Source organism: Bufo bufo, chromosome 1 (assembly GCF_905171765.1).
Source record: "Bufo bufo chromosome 1, aBufBuf1.1, whole genome shotgun sequence".
NCBI lineage: Eukaryota > Metazoa > Chordata > Amphibia > Anura > Bufonidae > Bufo > Bufo bufo.
In genome coordinates, this window is record NC_053389.1 from 373,527,489 (window position 1) to 373,549,940 (window position 22,452).

At 41.2% G+C, this 22,452-nt stretch overlaps 1 protein-coding gene across 1 annotated transcript in view; it reads right to left on the reverse strand.

Moving 5' to 3' along the window:
* The window catches only part of RARS1 (arginyl-tRNA synthetase 1), a 518,621-nt gene that overhangs the window by 71,069 nt on the left and 425,100 nt on the right, over positions 1-22,452 (reverse strand). The gene's annotated exons all lie outside the window — the stretch shown is intronic.

The following is a 22,452-nucleotide window of genomic DNA, read 5'->3' on the forward strand; positions in this document are numbered from 1 at the left end:
TTTCAGTAAAGTGTTACATACAAAATGGAAACCAACCAGAGTTATTTGTTCACATGGGGAAAATGGGCCAGGAGAGTCATGACTCAAGAAAACACCTGGAGAAAATGTATATGAGGTAAGCAACAACAGAATATGTTAACCCCTTCAAGACCAAGCCAGTTTTCAGAATAGATCATGTGTTGTTTTTATAGAGCAGGTTGATACAGATGTGACAATACCAAATATGTGTATTTTTTTGTTGTTGTTTCAGTTTTACATAATAAAGCATTTTTAAAAACAAGAATAATGTTTTTGTGTCTTCATTTTTTGAAAGCTACATTTCTTTTACTTTGCCAATCGTCTTGTGCAGGGGCTCTTTTTTTGCAGGAAGAACTGACATTTTTATGTGTACTATTTTCGATTCTTTTGATCATTCAATATCACACTTTTTTGGGTCAAGGTGACCCAAAAATTGTTTTTTTTAAATTTTTTTTAACAGCATTCGCCTAAAGGGGGTATTTTTTATAGAGCTGGTCATTACGGACGTTGCAATACTGAATAGGGTATTTTTTATTTTTAAAAAAAATCATGTTTTTTTTGTGTCACCATTTTCTGAAAGCTATATTTTTTTGCCAATCGTTTTGAGTAAAGGCTAATTTTTTTGCGGAAAGAATGGCCGTTTTTATAGGTACCATTTTTGGGTACATATGAATTCTTTTTGATCAGTCAATATTACACTTTATGTGGCAAAGTGGCCCAAAAAATTGGTCGTTTTGGCATTTTTTTTTTTTTATGCAATTCACTTTAGGGGTTAGATAATGTGATATTTTATAGAGCAGGTTTTTACGGACACGCGATACCTAATATGTCTACTATTTTATTTATGTATTTCAGTTTTACACAATAAAAGCATTATTTTCACAAAATCATGTTTTAGCATCCCCATTTTCTGAAAGCCATGTTTTTGAGATTTTTTGGGGGCAATTGTCTTATATAGGGGCTCATTTTTGGCGGGGAAGAGATGACCATTTGATTGGTACTATATTGGGGTACAGATGTCTTTTTGATCGCTTGGAATTACACTTTTTGTGATGTAAGGTGACAAAAAAATTGCATTTTTGGTACATGTTATATTTTTTTTACGGTGTTCACCTGAGGGGTTAGGTTATGTAATATTTTTATAGAGCTGGTTGTTATGGACGTGGCAATACTCAATATGTCTACTTTTAAAAAATTTATTTAAGTTTTACAATATAAAAGCTTTTTTAAAAGGAAAAAAGTCTCCATTTTCTGAAAGCCTTTTTTTTTTTACCTTTTAGGAGATTGTCTTATGTAGGGGCTCATTTTTTGCGGGAAGAGATGACGGTTTGGTGCCATTTTGGGGTACATATGTCTTTTTGATCGCTTGTAATTACACTGTTTGTGATGTAAGGTGACAAAAATTGAATTTTTTGCTCAAATTATTATTTTTCACTGCGTTCACATGAGGTGGTAGATTATGTGACATTTTTTATAAAGCACGTCGCGTCATTACATTTAAAAAAAATATATATTTTAAAAATTAAAAAATTTAGATTTTATGGTAAGGAGGCTTTTTTTTTTTACTTGAAAACTTACATTTTTTATTATTATTAAAAAAAAAATTTTTTTACTTTTTATATTTGTCCCACTGTGGAACTTCACCTTTTCAAGGTTTGATCCCTGTTTCAATTCAGTACAATAGATTATGTATTGTACTGAATTTAACTGTCAGCATCTTACACGGTCGCCGACACCAGCCCAATCACATTATGTACATGAACGTGAGGATGCGGCAAGAAGCTGCATTCCCTCACGTGCATGTATGTGACAATGCGTGAAGAGGTTAAAGAGATTCAGTCAGCACGATTTTTCATATTAAACTGCCTCCTTGAGTATGTTAGAGATATATCTGTGTCTGACATATGAATAGAGTTGTTTGCCTTAACCCCTTAGGGACCGCGCTCATTTTCACCTTAAGGACCAGGCCATTTTTTGCAAACCTGACCAGTGTCACTTTATGTGTGAATAACTTTAAAACGCTTTTACTTATCCAGGCCATTCAGAGACAGTTTTTTCGTCACAAATTGTACTTCATGACACTGGTAAAATGGAGTAAAAAAAATTTAATTTTTATTCAAAAAATTTGGAAAAATTTGCAAATTTCCAAGTTGCAATTTCTCTACTTCTATAATACATAGTAATACCAACAAAAATAGTTACTAATTTACATTCCCCATTTGTCTACTTCATGTTTGGATCATTTTGGGAATGACATTTTATTTTTTGGGGACGTTAGAAGGCTTAGAAGTTTAGAACAAATCTTGAAATTTTTTAAAATTTTCAAAAACCCACTTTTTAAGGACCAGTTCAGGTCTGAAGTCACTTTGTGAGGCTTACATAATAGAAACCACCAAAAAATGACCCCATTCTACAAACAACACCCCTCAAGGTATTCAAAACTGATTTTACAAACATCGTTAACCCTTTAGGTTTTCCACAGGAGTTAATGGAAAGTAGAGATAAAATTTTAGAATTTAGATTTTTTGGCAAATTTTCCATTTTAATAAATTTTTTCCAGTAACAAAGCAAGGGTTAACAGCCAAACAAAACTCAATATTTATTGCCCCGATTTTGTAGTTTGCAGAAAAACCCCATATGTGGCCGTAAACTACTGTACGGGCACACGGTAGGGCGTAGAGGGAAAGGTGCGCCATGTGGTTTTTTGGAAGGCAGATTTTGCTGGACTGGTTTATTTACACAAAAGAGTTGTACAAGGCAACCTGTACCAAGTAGACTGCAACTTTTTTGTACCATGCCCAGGTTTTGAGCATGGCATTATATGTCTTGAGGACTTGATCAGAGAGATCAACTCCTCCCGTTTACCGATTGTAGTCAACGATACAATCGGGCTTGAGGACCGTTGCCGCGGTATCTCGCACAGGGACAGGGGTGATGCAGTTACCGTGAATTGTGAACAGTACAAGGACATCCCTCTTGTCCTTATATCTGACCAGCAACAGGTTTCCACTGATAAGGGAATGGGTCTCACCCCTGGGGATAGGTACCTGGAGGGGGTGGGTAGGGAGGCCGCGTTGATTTTTCCGCACGGTCCCACAAGCGGACGTGGATCTGGGGGTTCAATATGGGAATCTCACCCCTCGTACGCATTAAACTTGTAAGCGTACGCTGAGGTATTCTCACAAAGATTGTACAGCTTCACGCCATACCTCGCCCGCTTAGAGGGAACATACTGGCAGAAAAAAAAGTCTCCCCTTGAAAGCAATGAGAGACTCATCAACCACGACCTCCCTTCCAGGTACATAGGCCTCCAAAAATTTGGCCCCAGAGTGATCGATGACCGGCCTGATTTTGTACAGGCGGTCATAGACAGGATCACCTTGGGGGGGACATGCTGCATTATCTGCATAATGCAGGCATTTCCGGATGGCCTCAAACCGGGTACGTTGAGGGTTGTAGTCAATGGAGAACATTCAAAACAAGGTCATGTTACCAGTGGGGTTCCACAGGGATCTGTACTGGGACCGATTTTGTTTAATATCTTCATAAGTGATATTGCAAAAGGCCTCGCTGGTAAGGTTTGTCTTTTTGCTGATGACACAAAGATATGTAACAGGGTTGATGTTCCTGGAGGGAAACGCCAAATGGAAAAGGATTTAGGAAAACTAGAAGAATGGTCAGAACTCTGGAAACTGAAATTTAATGTGGATAAGTGCAAGATAATGCACCTGGGGCGTAAAAACCCAAGGGCAGAATATAGAATATTTGACACAGTCCTGACCTCAGTATCTGAGGAAAGGGATTTAGGAGTAATTATTTCAGAAGACTTAAAGGTGGGAAGACAATGTAATAGAGCAGCACGAAATGCCAGTAGAATGCTTGGATGTATAGGGAGAGGTATAAGCAGTAGAAAGAGTGAAGTGCTTATGCCGCTGTACAGAACACTGGTGAGACCTCACTTGGAGTATTGTGCGCAGTACTGGAGGCCATATCTCCAGAAGGATATAGATACTCTAGAGAGAGTTCAGAGAAGAGCTACTAAACTAGTACATGGATTGCAGGATAAAACTTACCAGGAAAGGTTAAAGGACCTTAATATGTATAGCTTGGAAGAAAGAAGAGACAGAGGGGATATGATAGAAACTTTTAAATACATAAAGGGAATCAACTCGGTAAAGGAAGAGAGCATATTTAAAAGAAGAAAAACTACCACAAGAGGACACAGTTTTAAATTAGAGGGGCAAAGGTTTAAAAGTAATATAAGGAAGTATTACTTTACTGAGAGAGTAGTGGATGCATGGAATAGCCTTCCTGCAGAAGTGGTAGCTGCAAATACAGTGAAGGGGTTTAAGCATGCATGGGATAGGCATAAGGCCATCCTTCATATAAGATAGGGCCGGGGGCTATCCATAGTATTCAGTATATTGGGCAGACTAGATGGGCCAAATGGTTCTTATCTGCCGACACATTCTATGTTTCTATGTGTCATGGCCGTACTGTAAAGTGGGGTCTGGTAGAGGACTTCTCCACTCCAGTGATGCCTGTTACAGTTTTTTTTGACTAGGCACATGTGCAGCACGAGGCCCCAAAACGTCCTCATCTCGGCTGCACTAACCGGAGTCCAGCCACCGGCCCTAGCCAAAAAGGAGCCCGGGTGTTGAGCAATTAACTGTTGGGCGAACACGTTCGTTTGCATCAGATTCACAAAGTAGTCACTGAAAAAAAGACTAAAATAGTCATATTCAGTGAAGCCCACTGTGGGAATCTGGATTCCTGCTTGACCAACAAAATCAGGAATCGCAGGCTCAAAATGCTCTGGGGTACACCATGCAAGTTCACCGGTAGGGGGCTCCGGTGGACTTACCTGGTGGGCCGGAAAACTAGTACGAGCCCCAGAGGGGCCGGATGCTAAGAGTGCCGGACACAGTCAGCGTACGCAGAAAGAAAAAAAAAGGCTTGTGCCCCCAAAAAATGTGGGGGGGGGGGGGGGGGGCGGCGGCAAGCTGCAGCACCCCTGGGGACCCCAGACACCCAATTAGGGTGATGCAACAAAAAAACTCCCCCCCCCCTAAACTTTCCTTAAATATCCCTGCCTAACCTAACCTGTCCCTAAATACTTTTTAGTGCCAGAAGGCACTGTGGAGGGTCAGAAGGGGGGGGGTGCTGGGCACAGATGGGGGTGCTGGCTCTGGAGATCCGATCGCAGGCTCCGCGCTGCAATAATTTGAACCTCCCGTCCGCCCTGCAGACAATCAGAAGCGATCCTGAGAGGTGATGTAACCATCACCTCTCAGGATCGCAGGATGGTGATTGGTGGTGTATTATCACACCACCGATCACCATCCTGTTCTGGGTTATCGGGTCCCCAGAGACCCGAATTAACAGGAAACGCAGCAAATTGCAGGTCTGAATTGACCTGCGGTTTTCCGCGATCGCAGATACGGGGGGAGGGGCTCACAGGTCCCCCGCGCGCATTGTCCCAGGGTGCCTGCTGATGGCACCCGAGCGGCGGTGATCGGAACTACACATGACGTACTGGGACATCATAACGTACCGGTACGTCATGTGTCCCAAGAGGTTAAAAAATGATTTTACCTTTGTGCTAATTACCTGCGAAAACAGCCCAAGAGGCTCTCCTAATAGTTAGTACGGCCCACCCGTGCCCATTCTGACTGAGCCCCACACCTCCCCTCATTCTGAAGTCCCCTCCCAGCTCCTCTGATGTCAAGCAGATCCTGCACTGTAATTTTGCACAGGAACAACAAGATGTCACTTGAGCACCCAGACCTACAGAGATCCCTCTACCCACGTAAGCGTTATTTAACCAACAGCGCATGTGCCAGCTGTATGCGCATTTCTCCTGAACTGGAAGTGACTGTAATAATACGGTCCGCAACACAGGCATGGAGCACTTGCATTCATCTGATTGGACCCTTAGGGCTGTTTCACACGAGCGGATGCCGTGCGTGACATCCGCTCCGTAAATGACAGCCAAGACCCGATGCAGACTGCAGAAGCACGGAGCATTAACATGATTGATAATGCGCACTTCGCTCAACGAAGCCGCTGCCAGGAGTCTGCGGCGCATCAGGCTGAGCCTAGTGCGCAGGCGCCGGATCTAGCAGAGGGACGGGAGGATTGCGGAGGCGGGGCTGAGGAAGGCAGCGCTGGGCACCAGACGGCGATGGGTGCGGGCGGGCACCCTGAGTTAACGTAAAACCCCTTGGGCACCTTAGGTAGGTGAGTGACAGCTTATAAAAACCAGTTTTTTGGGCTAATAGAGCCACAAGCAGGTTTAATAAGGGCAGTTTAGGATTCATGTTATTAGTACGGACTTGGCCATATGTTTAGCTTATAGGGCTCAAATCTCATGACAGAATCCCTTTAATAAATGAAGGTCAGTCAGCCGAAAAATTGGGAAAACTTTGAAAGTAAGGGCTATTTGACCATGAAGGAGAGTGATGGGGTGCTGCGCCAGATGACCTGGCCTCCACAGTCACCGGACCTGAACCCAATCGAGATAGTTTGGGGTGAGCTGGACCGCAGAGTGAAGGCAAAAGGGCCAACAAGTGCTAAGCATCTCTGGGAACTCCTTCAAGACTGTTGGAAGACCATTTCAGGGGACTACCTCTTGAAGCTCATCAAGAGAATGCCAAGAGTTTGCAAAGCAGTAATCAAAGCAAAAGGTGGCTACTTTGAAGAACCTAGAATATTTTCAGTTGTTTCACACTTGTTTGTTATGTATATAATTCCACATGTGTTAATTCATAGTTTTGATGCCTTAATAGTCATGAAAATAAAGAAAACTCTTTGAATGAGAAGGTGTGTCCAAACTTTTGGTCTGTACTGTATGTATATATATATATATATATATATAAATATATATATATATACATTCAAAGAATGAAGAGGCAGCACTTCCAGTTGTTTGGTGATAGGGTGACGACCCCAAACTTTATTCCAGCTACGTTTTTGCCTTCTCAATGAGGCCTTGACAAAGGAAGTGCTGCCTCTTCATTCTTTGAATATATATCCTGGAGGATAAGCCAGCCTCTGTGAGGATTCCTTGCACCCAGAGCACTACATCCGACTGTGCTGCTGCAATATTTGTGGTATTATATATATATACATACATATACCACCACAATGGATTTGAAATGAAATGAACAAGATGTGCTTTAACTGCAGACTGTCTACTTTAATTTGAGGGTATTAACATCCAAATCAGGTGAACGTGTGTAGGAATTACAACCGTTTGCATATGTGCCTCCCACTTGTTAAGGGACCAAAAGTAATGGGACAATTGGCTTCTCAGCTGTTCCAGGGCCAGGTGTGTGTTATTCCCTCATTATTCCAATTACAATGAGCAGATAAAAGGTCCAGAGTTCATTTCAAGTGTGCTATTTGCATTTGGAATCTGCTGCTGTCAACTCTCAAGATGAGATCCAAAGAGCTGTCACTATCAGTGAAGCAAGCCATCATTAGGCTGAAAAAACAAAACAAACCCATCAGAGATATAGAAAAAACATTAGGCATGGCCAAAACAACTGTTTGGAACATTCTTAAAAAGAAGGAACGCACTGGTGAGCTGAGCAACACCAAAAGACCCGGAAGACCACGGAAAACAACTGTGGTGGATGACCGAAGAATTAGTTCTCTGGTGAAGAAAACACCCTTCACAACAGTTGGCTAGATCAAGAACACTCTCGAGAAGGTAGGTTTATGTGTGTCAAAGTCAACAATCAAGAGAAGACTTCACTAGAGTGAATACAGAGGGTTCACCACAAGATGTAAACCATTGCTGAGCCTCAAAAACAGGAAGGCCAGATTAGAGTTTGCCAAGTGACAAATAAAAAAGCCTTTACAGTTCTGGAACAACATCCTATGGACAGATGAGACCAAGATCAACTTGTACCAGAGTGATGGGAAGAGAAGAGTATGGAGAAGGAAAGGAACTGCTCATGATCCTAAGCATACCACCTCATCAGTGAAGCATGGTGGTGGTAGTGTCATGGCGTGGGCATGTATGGATGCCAATGGAACTGGTTCTCTTGTATTTATTGATAATGTGACTGATGACACAAGCAGCAGGATGAATTCTGAAGTGTTTCGGGCAAAATTATCTGCTCATATTCAGCCAAATGCTTCAGAACTCATTGGACGGCGCTTCACAGTGCAGATGGACAATAACCCAAAGCATACTGCAAAAGCAACCAAAGAGTTTTTTAAGGCAAAGAAGTGGAATGTTATGCAATGGCCAAGTCAATCACCTGACCTGAATCCGATTGAGCATGCATTTCACTTGCTGAAGACAAAACTGAAGGGAAAATGCCCCAAGAACAAGCAGGAACTGAAGACAGTTGCAGTAGAGGCCTGGCAGAGTATCACCAGGGATGAAACCCAGCATCTGACTTCAGGCTGTAATTGACTGCAAAGGATTTGCAAACAAATAATAAAAAGTGAAAGTTTGATTTATGATTATTATTCTGTCCCATTACTTTTGGTCCCTTAACAAGTGGGAGGCACATATGCAAACTGTTGTAATTCCTACACCGTTCACCTGATTTGGATGTAAATACCTTCGAATTAAAGCTGACAGTCTGCAGTTAAAGCACATCTTGTTCGTTTCATTTCAAATCCATTGTGGTGGTGTATAGAGCCAAAAATTTTAGAATTGTGTCAATGTCCCAATATTTATGGACCTGTGTGTGTATATACACTCACCTAAAGAATTATTAGGAACACCATACTAATACGGTGTTGGACCGCCTTTTGCCTTCAGAACTGCCTTAATTCTACGTGGCATTGATTCAACAAGGTGCTGATAGCATTCTTTAGAAATGTTGGCCCATATTGATAGGATAGCATCTTGCAGTTGATGGAGATTTGAGGGATGCACATCCAGGGCACGAAGCTCCCGTTCCACCACATCCCAAAGATGCTCTATTGGGTTGAGATCTGGAGACTGTGGGGGCCATTTTAGTACAGTGAAATCATTGTCATGTTCAAGAAACCAATTTGAAATCATTCGAGCTTTGTGACATGGTGCATTATCCTGCTGGAAGTAGCCATCAGAGGATGGATACATGTTCTCATTCTGTTTACACCAAATTCGGACTCTACCATTTGAATGTCTCAACAGAAATCGAGACTCATCAGACCAGGCAACATTTTTCCAGTCTTCAACAGTCCAATTTTGGTGAGCTCGTGCAAATTGTAGCCTCTTTTTCCTATTTGTAGTGGAGATGAGTGGTACCTGGTGGGGTCGTCTGCTGTTGTAGCCCATCCACCTCAAGGTTGTGCGTGTTGTGGCTTCACAAATGCTTTGCTGCATACCTCGGTTGTAACGAGTGGTTATTTCAGTCAACGTTACTCTTCTATCAGCTTGAATCAGTCGGCCCATTCTCCTCTGACCTCTAGCATCCACAAGGCATTTTCGCCCACAGGATTGCCGCATACTGGATGTTTTTCCCTTTTCACACCATTCTTTGTAAACCCTAGAAATGGTTGTGCGTGAAAATCCCAGTAACTGCTCAGATTGTGAAATACTCAGACCGGCCCGTCTGGCACCAACAACCATGCCACGCTCAAAATTGCTTAAATCACCTTTCTTTCCCATTCTGACATTCAGTTTGGAGTTCAGAAGATTGTCTTGACCAGGACCACACCCCTAAATGCATTGAAGCAACTGCCATGTGATTGGTTGACTAGATAATTGCATTAATGAGAAATAGAACAGGTGTTCCTAATAATTCTTTAGGTGAGTGTGTATATATATATATATATATATATATATATATATATATATATATAGTGATAAAGTGAGGCGGTTGCTTTGGCAAGGGAGATATGTTCCATACCGGGTACTAAGAGGTTAACGAGGCTACTTCTCCACCCACAGGTGCAGCCAAATAAAAGCTCCTCTAGGAGCTGCTCGGGGGAGGGGGGGGGTATGTTGGATGGAGCAGTGCATGGAGATGGGATGATACTGACTCTGTGAACCAGGAGAAACCATATATCTCTAGCGTGTTGAGAACAAAGACTTCACAAGATGAGAACTGTGCCTTATTACCAAAAGGAAAAAAGACTGTTTTATTTTGGACTTTGTGCTGCAGTAAAGCATATTTCTGTTAACTGTTTCAAGCTAAAGAAAGCTACATTTATGTTTAATGGACTTTATGATGGCTGGAAAAAAACTACTAGTGTTTGTTTGTCTGAAGAAACCTGGACTGAGTGTGTCTCTTTGCCGAAGCCAATTCCCCAAACTGTTACTATATATTTGTTATTGCCATAATCATACTTACCCCCAGAATAAAAGTGACAATATTTATGTTGCAAGCTGAATGTCAAATTTAACCCCTTGAGCGTAGTGATGTACTATTACTTCACAGCAGAAAGGTTGTACCCCTCTGTGCTGCAATAGTATGTTATGTGATGGTGCGGGCTCAGGAGCTGGGTCCACTCCATCGCTACAGCAGTCACCTGGCTGTCACTGGCCGGAGTGGAGATAACTCCATACCGGGCAGTTTAACCCTCAGATGCCATAGCCTGAGTGCTTAGACAGAGGGATCAGGACCCCACGAACGCTGAGCAGCCAGGAATCTACTGAATGTAGAAGCAATTTTTTTAAGATTTTCAAGAAAATTTTGAAAACCGACTTTTTAAAGGACCAATTCAGTGATGAAGTCATTTTATGAGTCTTACATAATAGAATCCACCCAAAATTACCCAATTTTAGAAACGACACCATTAAAATTTCTAAATTTTCTATTTTAATCCATTTGTCCAGTAACACTTCAAGGGTTAAAAGCCAAGTAAGCCATGATTTTACAATTTACAGAAACACCCCATTTGTATTCACACACTTCTGTATGGACACACAGCAGGGCTCAGAAGGGAAAGAGCACCTATCTAGCTCTTGGAAGGCAGATTTCCCTGGAATAAGTGCCATGTCACATTTAAAGACCGCTCACGAAAACCAGACCAAGCAGTGCACATAAGATGATCCCAGGTTGTCACTTGTGCCAATAGTGGCTTTTTTAATACCACAATGTTACCCATATTCTCCAGAAAACAGCAAGACCCCATATGTGCTAGTAAAGTGCTGTATGGGCACATCACAGGGTTCATTAGATAGAGCACCATGTGCATATGAGGCCTGATTTATACAGCACTGGCTGATAACTGCAGAGGCTCTGAGGTTGAATTAAAAAAAATGACACCCCAAGAAGTGCCCGAATTTACAAACCACACCACTTAAATAATTTACCAATGTGTTAGGCAAAAATCAATTCACAGCAGATTGTGCAAAATGAAAAGTGCACTTTTTGTGCCCAATTTGTTGTGCCAAGCATATGCCAGTCTGAAAAGCAAGCCCTCTTATTATGCTTTGCTTCCTGTTTTTATAAGCACCCTGCATATGGCTCTATTCTCTTGCCTGGACAACAGGGCTCATGCACATGTGAGGCCTAATGTGGTGATTTAAGCATCTTGTGCTGACAAATGTAAAGGCTCTGGGGTGAAATAATAAATGAAACCCTGAGAACTGACAACATTTTGGAAACTACATTCCTAATGTTATTTATTATGGGGTAAAGTGTGCATTTTGACCCCACAGGTGTTTTGCATAAGTGAATGAGCAGCGGATGGTACAAAATGAAAATTGCAAGTTTTCCACAGATATGGCATATCAGGGCCCAACATGTTGTTCTCAGCTCATGCCATCTGAGATATACCACATCCTTTAAATTGTTAAGCGAGTTCTATTAGGTATTAAAAATGCCATAAATGTGGACGTAAAATGCTATTTGGCTACACTGCAGGATTCAAAAGGGAAAGACTACTTTTTGGCTTTTGCAGGGCAGATTTTGATGAATAAGTGCACCATGTTGCAACCACTGGGGTACCTGTATAGCCGTTTTCTGAGAACCATATATCTATCTCTTGACAGGACTGTGTGAGGGCTTATTTTTTTTGTGGGATGACTTGCCAACATGGTTGGTTCTATTTTGGGATACATACGACTTTTTGATTGCTTTTTATTTAGTTTTTTCAGAAGCAGTTATTACTGAAAGAGAAAACCTACTATTTAAAACGGAACTTTTAATACTAATGGTTAAAATATAATCCCCCCAAACAGTGATACATATATAGGTATTGTAGATTATACTGTAGGGTATTTGCTGTATTAGTTCGAGGAACATATAGTAGGGTACAATAATAAAAGTGATAATTGCAGGAAAAATGTTAACTCTATTCTGCTGGTTAGTATGATTACAGAGATATCAATTTTATATGTTTTTCCACTTTTAGACTCAACATTTTTGGAAGAAAAAAAATCATGTTTTTGTGTCGCTATTTTCTGAAACTTGTATTTTTTTTAAAAAAAAATTTGACAGTGGTCTTGTAGGAGGATTCATTTATTGCGAAATTAGGTGACTTTTTATTGGTGTCATTTTGGGCTACATATCACTTTTTGATACAGTAGCTCGCTATTACACTTTTTGTAAGATGAGGGGACCAAAAAATGTATGTTCTGGCACATTTATTATTTATTTTTTCTTACAGCGTTCATCTGACTGGGTAGATCATATGATATGTTTATAGAGCTGGTCGTTATGAACGCAGTAATATCTAATACTTTTTTTTTGTTCTGGTTTTTGTCAAAATTTTCTGAAAACTTTTTTTTCGATTTGTCTTGTTATTTTGCGGGATGAGTTGGTGTTTTCATTGATACCATTTTGGGGTAGATGTGACTTTTTGATCGCTGGCTATTACGCTTTTTGCGAGGCAAATGATTGTTTAGGCAGTGTTATTATTTATGTGTTTACTTTCACAGCATTCACCTGATGAGGTAGATCATGTGATATTTTTATAGAGCCAGTCGTTATAGATACGGCAATACTCTTTTTTTTATTAATGTAAATGGCTTTATGAGGGGGGAAGGGCTCCTTTTTAACTTGAAATTTTTTAAAATCTTTTTTTTTTTTTTTTTACTTTTTATCTCACTATGGGACTTCAACGTTTGAGGTTTTGATCCCTGTTTCAATGCAGTACAGTACATCTTGTATTGTACTGCATTGAATTATCAGTACCACACTGACAATTGCCTATGAGACCCAGCCCGGGGGCAAAGCCTTATAGGATAACAAAGCTGGCAGACCCCAAGGCCTTTGCCAGGCCTGGAGCTGCCATGGCAAGCATTGGCCCATTGCAATCGCATAGTGGGGGGCCGATGGAGAAACAGAGGGAGCCCCTTCCATCTGCAAACAGTTTAGATGGTGAGGTCGACACTGACAGCTGCATCTAAGGTGTTTATCAACAGGCATAAGAGCATCATTCAGTGATGTCAGCAGACACAGCCGGGCCCTTTCTGCTGAATGAGCAAGCGCTGCTCCTACGCCTACCTGATCAGTGGCCCGTATTATTACAGAGGGGGTTGAGTAGTTACTTCCAGGCGTGCTATAAAAGTAAGGCAGAGGTTGGAAAGAGGTTAAGCACATTTAGTGTTTGAGAGCACTTATTAAGGGTTTTTCATTCCTCTGCATATATATTTCAACTTTTCAAATTTTCAGTTTTAGCAATGGACCTAGTGTATCTACACTGAAGAACAAAAAGGTAACAATGTCTTGAACATTTAGCTTTCAGGCATATCTTACCATTCACTACTAGTGTTGATCGCGAATATTCTAATTGCAAATTTTTATCGCGAATATCGCCACTTCGAGAATGCGTGAAGATGTAGAATATAGTGCGTTATATTTGTAATGGCGAATATTCTAGATTTTTTATTTTTCAGCAGTAACCTCCCTTCTTGCTTTTAGGCCAATGAGAAGGCTGCAATATCTTTCTCAGAGCTTAGCAACATCCCTAGCAACCAATAAGAAAGTTGCCTACCCCTTTACTATATAATAAACTCCCCAGCAGCCATTTTCTGGAGTTTTTTTTTGCAGTTCTGAGAGAAAGAGCAATGACATTGCTGTACTCTGTGCTTTCATCTGGATCCTATTCCTTATCCAATTACATTAGTTAGTTAGCTAGCTAATATATATAATATAGATAGTTAGTGGGAGATAGTCAGTGTAGGTTAGAAAGTGTAGTTGGTTCCAGTGCAGGGTGTTAGGTAGTGTGATAGGAATTACTGTCTCTGCTGTCCATACATACATGCTACAGACAGTGCTGTGATGTCACAACAATACTTAGTGCACCAATCAGTAATACAGGCAAGTCAAATTTTTGGCTCTCTACACCAACACAATGGATTTGAAATTAAACTAACAAGATGTGCTTTAACTGCAGACTGTCAGCTTTAATTTGAGGGTATTTACATCCAAATCAGGTGAACGGTGTAGGAATTACAACAATTTGCATATGTGCCTCCCACTTGTTAAGGGACCAAAAGTAATGGGACAATCGGCTTCACAGCTAGTCCATGGCCAGGTGTGTGTTATTCCCGCATTATCCCAATTACAATGAGCAGATAAAGGGTCCAGAGTCCATTTCAAATGTGCTATTTGCATTTGGAATCTGTTGCTGTCAACTCTCAAGATGAGATCCAAAGAGCTGTCAGTATCAGTGAAGCAAGTCACATTAGGCTGAAAAAACAAAACAAACCCATCAGAGAGATAGAAGAAACATTAGGCGTGGCCAAAACAACTGTTTGAAACATTGTTAAAAAGAAGGAACGCACCGTTGAGCTCAGCAACACCAAATAACCCGGAAGACCACGGAAAACAACTGTGGTGGATGACCGAAGAATTCTTTCCCTGGTGAAGAAAACACTCTTCAAAACAGTCTGCCAGATCAAAAACACTCTCCAGGAGGTAGGTGTATGTGTGTCAAAGTCAACAATCAAGAGAAGACTTCACCAGAGTGAATACAGAGGGTTCACCACAAGATGTAAACCACTGGTTAGCCTTAAAAACAGGAAGGCCAGATTAGAGTTTGCCAAACGACATCTAAAAAAGCCTTCACAGTTCTCGAACAACATCCTATGGACAGATGAGACCAAGATCAACTTGTACCAGAGTGATGGGAAGAGAAGAGTATGAAGAAGGAAAGGAACTGCTCATGATCCTAAGCATACCACCTCATCAGTGAAGCATGGTGGTGGTAATGTCATGGCATGGGCATGTAAGGCTGCCAATGGAACTATTATCTTGTATTTATTGATGATGTGACTGCTGACAAAAGCAGCAGGATGAATTCTAAAGTGTTTCAGGCAACATTATCTGCTCATATTCAGCCAAATGCTTCAGAACTCATTGGACAGTGCTTCATAGTGCAGATGGACAATGACCCAAAACATACTGCAAAAGAAACCAAAAAGTTTCCTAACCACCTCAGCTCCCCTAGCTTAAACCCCCTTAATGACCAGACCACTTTTTACAGATCTGCACTACACTACTTTCACGGTTTATTGCTCGGTCATACAACTTACCACCCAAATGAATTTTACCTCCTTTTCTTCTCACTAATAGAGCTTTCATTTGGTGGTATTTCATTGCTGCTGACATTTTTACTTTTTTTGTTATTAATCGAAATTGACCGAAATTTTTGCAAAAAAAGGTCATTTTTCACTTTTAGTTGTAAACTTTTTCAAATATAACTACATTTCTATATAAATTTTTCTCTAAATTTATTGTTCTACATGTCTTTGATAAAAAAATGCAATAAAGTGTATATTTATTGGTTTGCGCAAAAGTTATAGTGTTTACAAACTATGGTACAAAAATGTGAATTTCTGCATTTTGAAGCAGCTCTGACTTTCTGAGCACCTGTCATGTTTCCTGAGGTTCTACAATGTCCAGACCGTAAAAACACCCCACAAATGACCCCATTTCAGAAAAGAAGACACCATAAGGTATTCGCTGATGGGCATAGAAGTTTTAAATTTTTGTCACAAGTTAGCGGAAAATGATGATTATTTTTTTTTTTTCTTACAAAGTCTCATATTCCACTAACTTGTGACAAAAAAATAAAAACTTCCATGAACTCACTATGCCCATGACTAAATACGTTGGGGTGTCTTCTTTCCAAAATGGGGTCATTTGTGGGGTATTTATACTGCCCTGGCATTTTAGGGGACCTAAAGCGTGAGAAGAAGTCTGGAATCCAAATGCCTAAAAAATGCCCTGTGAAATCCTAAAGGTGCTCTTAGAATTTGGGCCCCTTTGGGCACCTAGGCTGCAAAAAAGTGTCACACATGTAGTATCGCCGTACTCAGAAGAAGTAGGGCAATGTGTTTTGGGGTGTATTTTTACATATAACCATGCTGGGTGAGAGAAATATCTCTCTAAAAGTCAATTTTTCCCATTTTTTTTATACAAAGTTGTTATTTTAGAGAGATATTTCTCTCACCCAGCATGGGTATATGTAAAAAGACACCCCAAAACACATCGCCCAACTTCTCCTGAGTACGGCGATAACACGTGTGACACTTTTTTGCAGCCTAGGTGCGCAAAGGGGCCCAAATTCCAATGAGTACCTTTTAGGAGGGCATTTTTAGGCATTTGGATTCCAGACTTCTTCTCACGCTTTAGGGCCCCTAAAATGCCAGGGCAGTATAAATACCCCACAAGGGACCCCATTTTGGAAAGAAGACACCCCAAGGTATTCCGTGAGGGCCATGGCGAGTTCATAGAAGTTTTTTTTTTTTTGGCACAAGTTAGCGGAAATTGATTTATTTATTTTTTTCTCACAAAGTCTCCCTTTCCGCTAACTTGTGACAAAAAGTTAAATCTTTCATGGACTCAATATGCCCCTCAGCAAATACCTTGGGGTGTCTACTTTCCGAAATGGGGTCATTTGTGGGGTGTGTTTACTGTTCTGGCATTTTGGGCGGGGCTAAATTGTGAGCAACCCTGTAAAGCCTAAAGGTACTCGTTGGACTTTCGGCCCCTTTACGCACCTAGGCTGCAAAAAAGTGTCACACATGTGGTATTGCCGTACTCAGGAGAAGTAGGGCAATGTGTTTTGGAGTGTATTTTTACATATACCCATGCTGGGTGAGAGGAATATCTCTGTAAATTGACAACTTTGTATAAAATTTTTTTAAAAGTTGTCATTTACAGAGATATTTCTCACACACAGTATGGGTATATGTAAAAATACACCCCAAAACACATTGCCCTACTTCTCCTGAGTATGGCGATACCACATGTGTGACACTTTTTTGCAGCCTAGGTGCGCAAAGGGGCCCAAATTCCAATGAGAATCTTTACGATTTCACAGGGCATTTTTTACGCATTTGGATTTCAAACTACTCCTCACGCTTTAGGTCACCTAAAGTGCCAGGGCAGTATAAATACCCCACAAGTGACCCCATTTTGGAAAGAAGACACCCCAAGGTATTCCGTGAGGGGCATGGCGAGTTACTAGAAAAAAATTATTTTGGCACAAGTTAGCGGAAAATGAAAAGATTTATTTATTTTTATCCTTACAAAGTCTCATATTCCACTAACTTGTGACAAAAAATAAAATTTTACATGAACTCGCCATGCCCCTCACGAAATACCTTGGGATGTCTTCGTTCCAAAATGGGGTCACATGTGGGGTATTTATACTGCCCTGGCATTTTAGGGGCCCTAAAGCGTGAGAAGAAGTCTGGAATATAAATGTCTAAAATTTTTTACGCATTTGGATTCCGTGAGGGGTATGGTGAGTTCATGTGAGATTTTATTTTTTGTCACAAGTTAGTGGAATATGAGACTTTGTAAGAAAAAACAAAAAAACAAACAAAAAAAATAATCAATTTCCGCTAACTTGTGACAAAAAAAATAAAATCTATGAACTCGCCATGCCCCTCAAAAGTGATCTTTTTATAGCGCTGCAGCGATTTACGGTGTTTTTAAAGTGATCAGAAAAATTACATTTCTGTCACTGCGGTGGGGCGGACTGAACGCAAGTGTGCGCACAAGATCAGGCCTGATCAGGCGAACACTTCGTTTTTTGTAGAGCCTATAGAACATGTCCTATTCTTGGCCGCAATTGCGGACAAGAAAAGGCATTTTCTATATAGTTCTGGCAATGTGCGGATCCGCAAAATGCGGAAAGCACATTGCCGGTGTCCGTGTTTTGCGGATCCGCGGTGTCCGTGTTTTGCGGATCCGCGGAACACATATGGACGTCTGAATGGAGCCTTACAGGGGGGTGATCAATGACAGGGGGGTGATCAGGGAGTCTATATGGGGTGATCACCCCCCTGTAAGGCTCCATTCAGACGTCCGTATGCGTTTTGCGGATCCGTGTTTTGCACAATTGCGAAAATAATGACTGGAGATAACGAATTCTAGAATTCGTGAATTTATTGCAAATATTATGCAAAGAATTCGCATAATAAAGCAAAAACGAATATTGCCTATGCCGCTAATTACTATTCACTACGACTTCGAACGCAAGATTACCATCATTTTGTAGACAATCTTGGTTATCTCATACATAAATTGGACTTGCAATTATTTAGCATATGATTAGTTATAGAGATTCTTGTAATGTAACTGCATTGTTACTGTTTTGTTACGGTTTAGCTCCTGGTGGTGGAACAATCTTTTTCTTCTTGTATACTACAAATTCCAACCAGTTCTCACGTTCCCGAATAGCTCAGTGTGGTCACTGGTGCGAATCCAGGAGCGGCCATGAAGATTTTCCAAGAAAAGAAAAACAGCATAATGCAGTTCATTGATAGCGGTATCTCCGCCAAGAAAATTGCCAAACTGCATCATGTGAGTGCAATGACATTTGGAAGAATACAAAATGAAGGCCGGCCATCCATTTCAAAGCAAAGAGGTGGATGTCCAGGCAAAATATCGGAGACAACAAGTCTGCTCATCACAAGGTCTATCAGTTATGGGGCAACAAACATGGCAGTGGAGGTGGCTCGTATGCTTTGTAAGGCTCCATTCACACGTCCGTTTTTTCTTTCCTGATCTGTTCCGTTTTTTGCTGAACAGATCTGGACCAGATCTGGACCCATTCATTTTCAATGGGTCCTGGAAAAAAACGGACAGCTCAATGTCTGATTTTTTTCAGGACCCATTGAAAATGAATGGGTCCAGATCTGTTCCTGAAAAAACGGAACAGATCAGGAAAGAAAAAACAGACGTGTGAATGGACCCTAATAGTGAGTTTACAGAAGTTCATGGGGGTGATTTGGAGCGATGAGACGAAAGTCAATAGACTGGGCTCTGATGGTTGCAAATGGGTCTGGAAAAAACAAGGGAAAAGGGGGCTAATGGATCGAGAAAAGGAACTGTCAAGTTCGGTGGAGGAAGCCTGATGATAGGGGATTGTTTTACAGCCAAATATGTTGCATACTAGACCAGAATTAATGGTTTTCTAAATGCTGAGCTATAGGGGAGTATCCTACAAGATGGGTTAAGCCTCTTTCACATGTCCGTGTTCAAATACGTGAGAAGGTGGTCCGTGTGTCTGTTTTTTGCTGTCGGTGTGCCATCCATGTTTCACTGACACTGAACAGCTGAAAATAATTTTCAAAGCATCTCTTCCTAATGATCCGTGAAACACGGATACAACACAGATGGCATTCGTGTTGCATTCGTGATTTTCAGAGACCCATAGACTATAATGGGCGTGATGCATCCGTGCTAAAAACACGGACCGGGCTAAATCACTGATGTGTGAATACACACATTAAAATGAATGGGGACGTGTGCTGTCTGTGGAGAACATATACAGCACACATCCGTGGAACACTGACGTGTGAATGAGGCTTTACTTTGTGCACTCGCGTACTATGGGTGTGAAATAGCCTTGTTCCAGAAAGACGACCGGAAGCATACATCGAGATTGGCAAAGAAATGGTTCAATGACATTAAATAGATTGACCCCCACAGTCCCCAGACCTCAACCCAATCGAACACTTGTCGGTGCAGTTCAAGAAAAAGCTGTATTCGTACTCAAGTGAGCCGACCAGTATGCACCAACATTGTGAACGTGTAGGAGACCTGGGAAGAGATATTTGTCCAATCTAATTGAGATCATGCCCAGAAGGATTCAGGCAGTGTTGAAAGCCAAATGTGGATTTACAAAATACTAACAAAACAATAAAAATTTAAATTTAGAATTTTAGGAGGAAAACAGTAACTATGCAGGTACATAAGAATCTGCACAACTAATCATATGCTAAATAGTTGCAAGTCCTAATTATGTACGAGATAGTCAAGATGATTGTCTACAAAATGATGGTAGTCTCACATTCGAAGTTGTAGTGGATGGCGAGATAGGGCGCCTTTATAAGACTCTATCCCAAAAGAAAATATTTTAAAAAATTATGCTTTGGTGACCTAATAAAATCTCTAAATATAATAAAAAAAATGAAAAATTACGACTGTAATTGAAGTGTGTGTGGCACATGCACTATGTAAATAGCCTGACTCCCCCCTCCAGTAGGTGATTTTAACCCCTAACACTATGCACTGACTAACTGCTACCGCCGCTGCCTCCGTGAACCCCTGCACCTCTACTTACCGGGCAGGTAGGTTCCTGCGAAGCAGGTGGTCTACCCCGGGCACGTTTGGCTCCCGACCTCCCACTGCTTCCACCTTGCTGATTCCTGGCCACGCTATCGACTTGCTGGCTCCGCCACTGCCACCCTCTTCTCCCGATGATGATGAAGCCCCTTCGTCACCCGTCTCCTAATTGCAATCGGCTACATCTTCATCGAGTACTGTATGCACGTTACTGATGTCCTCCTCAACGGTCTCTGAGCCATTAGCCTAACTGTTCGCAACACCAGCTCCCACGCTACTCTCCCTATCACTACTTGCCCACCTACCGGAGGAAGCAGCGGATGTCTCAGGTTGAGGACAGGTGAGGGCACAGGACCTGCTCCCAGGGTATGCAAACAAATTGTTGTGTTTGACGAACCCACTGACTCTTGATTGGGGGTGTCTGATGTCACTTGGGAAGAAGTGGATGACCGAGCCAACCATTCAAGAACCGCTGGGTTGCTGGACAAAACACGACTGCTAGATGAAACGGTGAGCTCAGGCCTCTCGAAGTGACCCCTGCTGCCATGCCCCCTTACACTGCTGTGACCTGTGCCTGCGCCAGAAACATTTAGGCCTTTACCCATCCCTTTTGCAGGGCCTGTCACTTCTCTGTCTGACATACTGTTAGATCAAATAAATAAAAAGGAAAATAATACATCCCAAAAAAGGCTGTAATATTCTCACCACCACACAACGGCTAATAAGCCCCTTTTCCCACTAATACACCCCAAAAGAAGGCTTTAGAACATATAACTGCACCGCTGGACGGCAAATAAGCCCTTATTTTTTTCCACTAATGCACCTCAAAAAACAATAACAAGAAAGGTTTGCAATAGATGATACCTCTGTAATTCCAGCAAACCTGAAAGGAGCAGTACAGTATAATGGCAGTTTGGATCCCCAGTCAGTGCAGCAAGGTGTAATAGGATTGCTATTATTACCCAGGCTATACACTCCCTTATTGGACCCTGTTCTCCGTTTATAGTGTGGAATAATTCCTCCCTATCCTTTCCCTACAATTCTAATGATCTTTCCCTTAACTTCTATTCAGCAAAATAAATTTTTTCAAGTTTTTCCTAGCACCTGCTAATGTCTCCCCCTGCACTAAGTACACTGGAAAATGGCTGAATCCAAGATGGTTGAGGCCATTTATAGGGCTGTGACATCACAGAGCAGGCTGGCTGGCTGCTGATTGGCTGCATGCATGGCATTGTGGGTGATCCCTCGTTTCCAGAGTTCTTTGCTCGATATCCTAACGTGCATAAGCCATTTTAGGAAAAAATTTGATTTGTTACCACGAAGAATCAGAAAATTCGGATTCGGTGCAAATCGAATTTTTCCTGAAATTTGGATCGAATTCCACTTCGTCAACTTCGATTCACTCATCTCTAATTGCTTCCTTTACATTTCTATTTATCCAAATTTTTATTTCTAGTTCCTTACCATTTTATTCCCTAAAGGTATCACAATTAGAGTATAGGAAAGTTATAAAAAATTATCCCATTTTGTGGCTGCATTTTTATTTTTGGGGATATTGTCCCAGTTAGTGAGCTCAAATGTAGCTCTTTGCTGGTCAAATGTAGCTTTTTTTGAAGTTTGGTATTTTTGTGCCTCCCTGAAGAAACACTGTTTTGAATGACAATTAAAGGGTTAATATTTGGACACAATTTACCAGGTGTCCCCCCAACCTGCACATCTGTTGTTCTATCAGGTCTATTGGTTAGTACTAAGTCCTGTATGGCCATCCTTCTAGTCGGGTCCTAAACCAGTTAGAAAAAGTAATTGTTTTTGGTTATTGCCAAGAACCTCTTTCCTTTATATTTACAGCTTTCAGTTTCACAGTCTTTATCTGGGTAGTTTCAAGTCCCCCATAATAACGACCTCATTATGATTTGCCGCCTCATCTATTTCTTTTAGTAGTAGA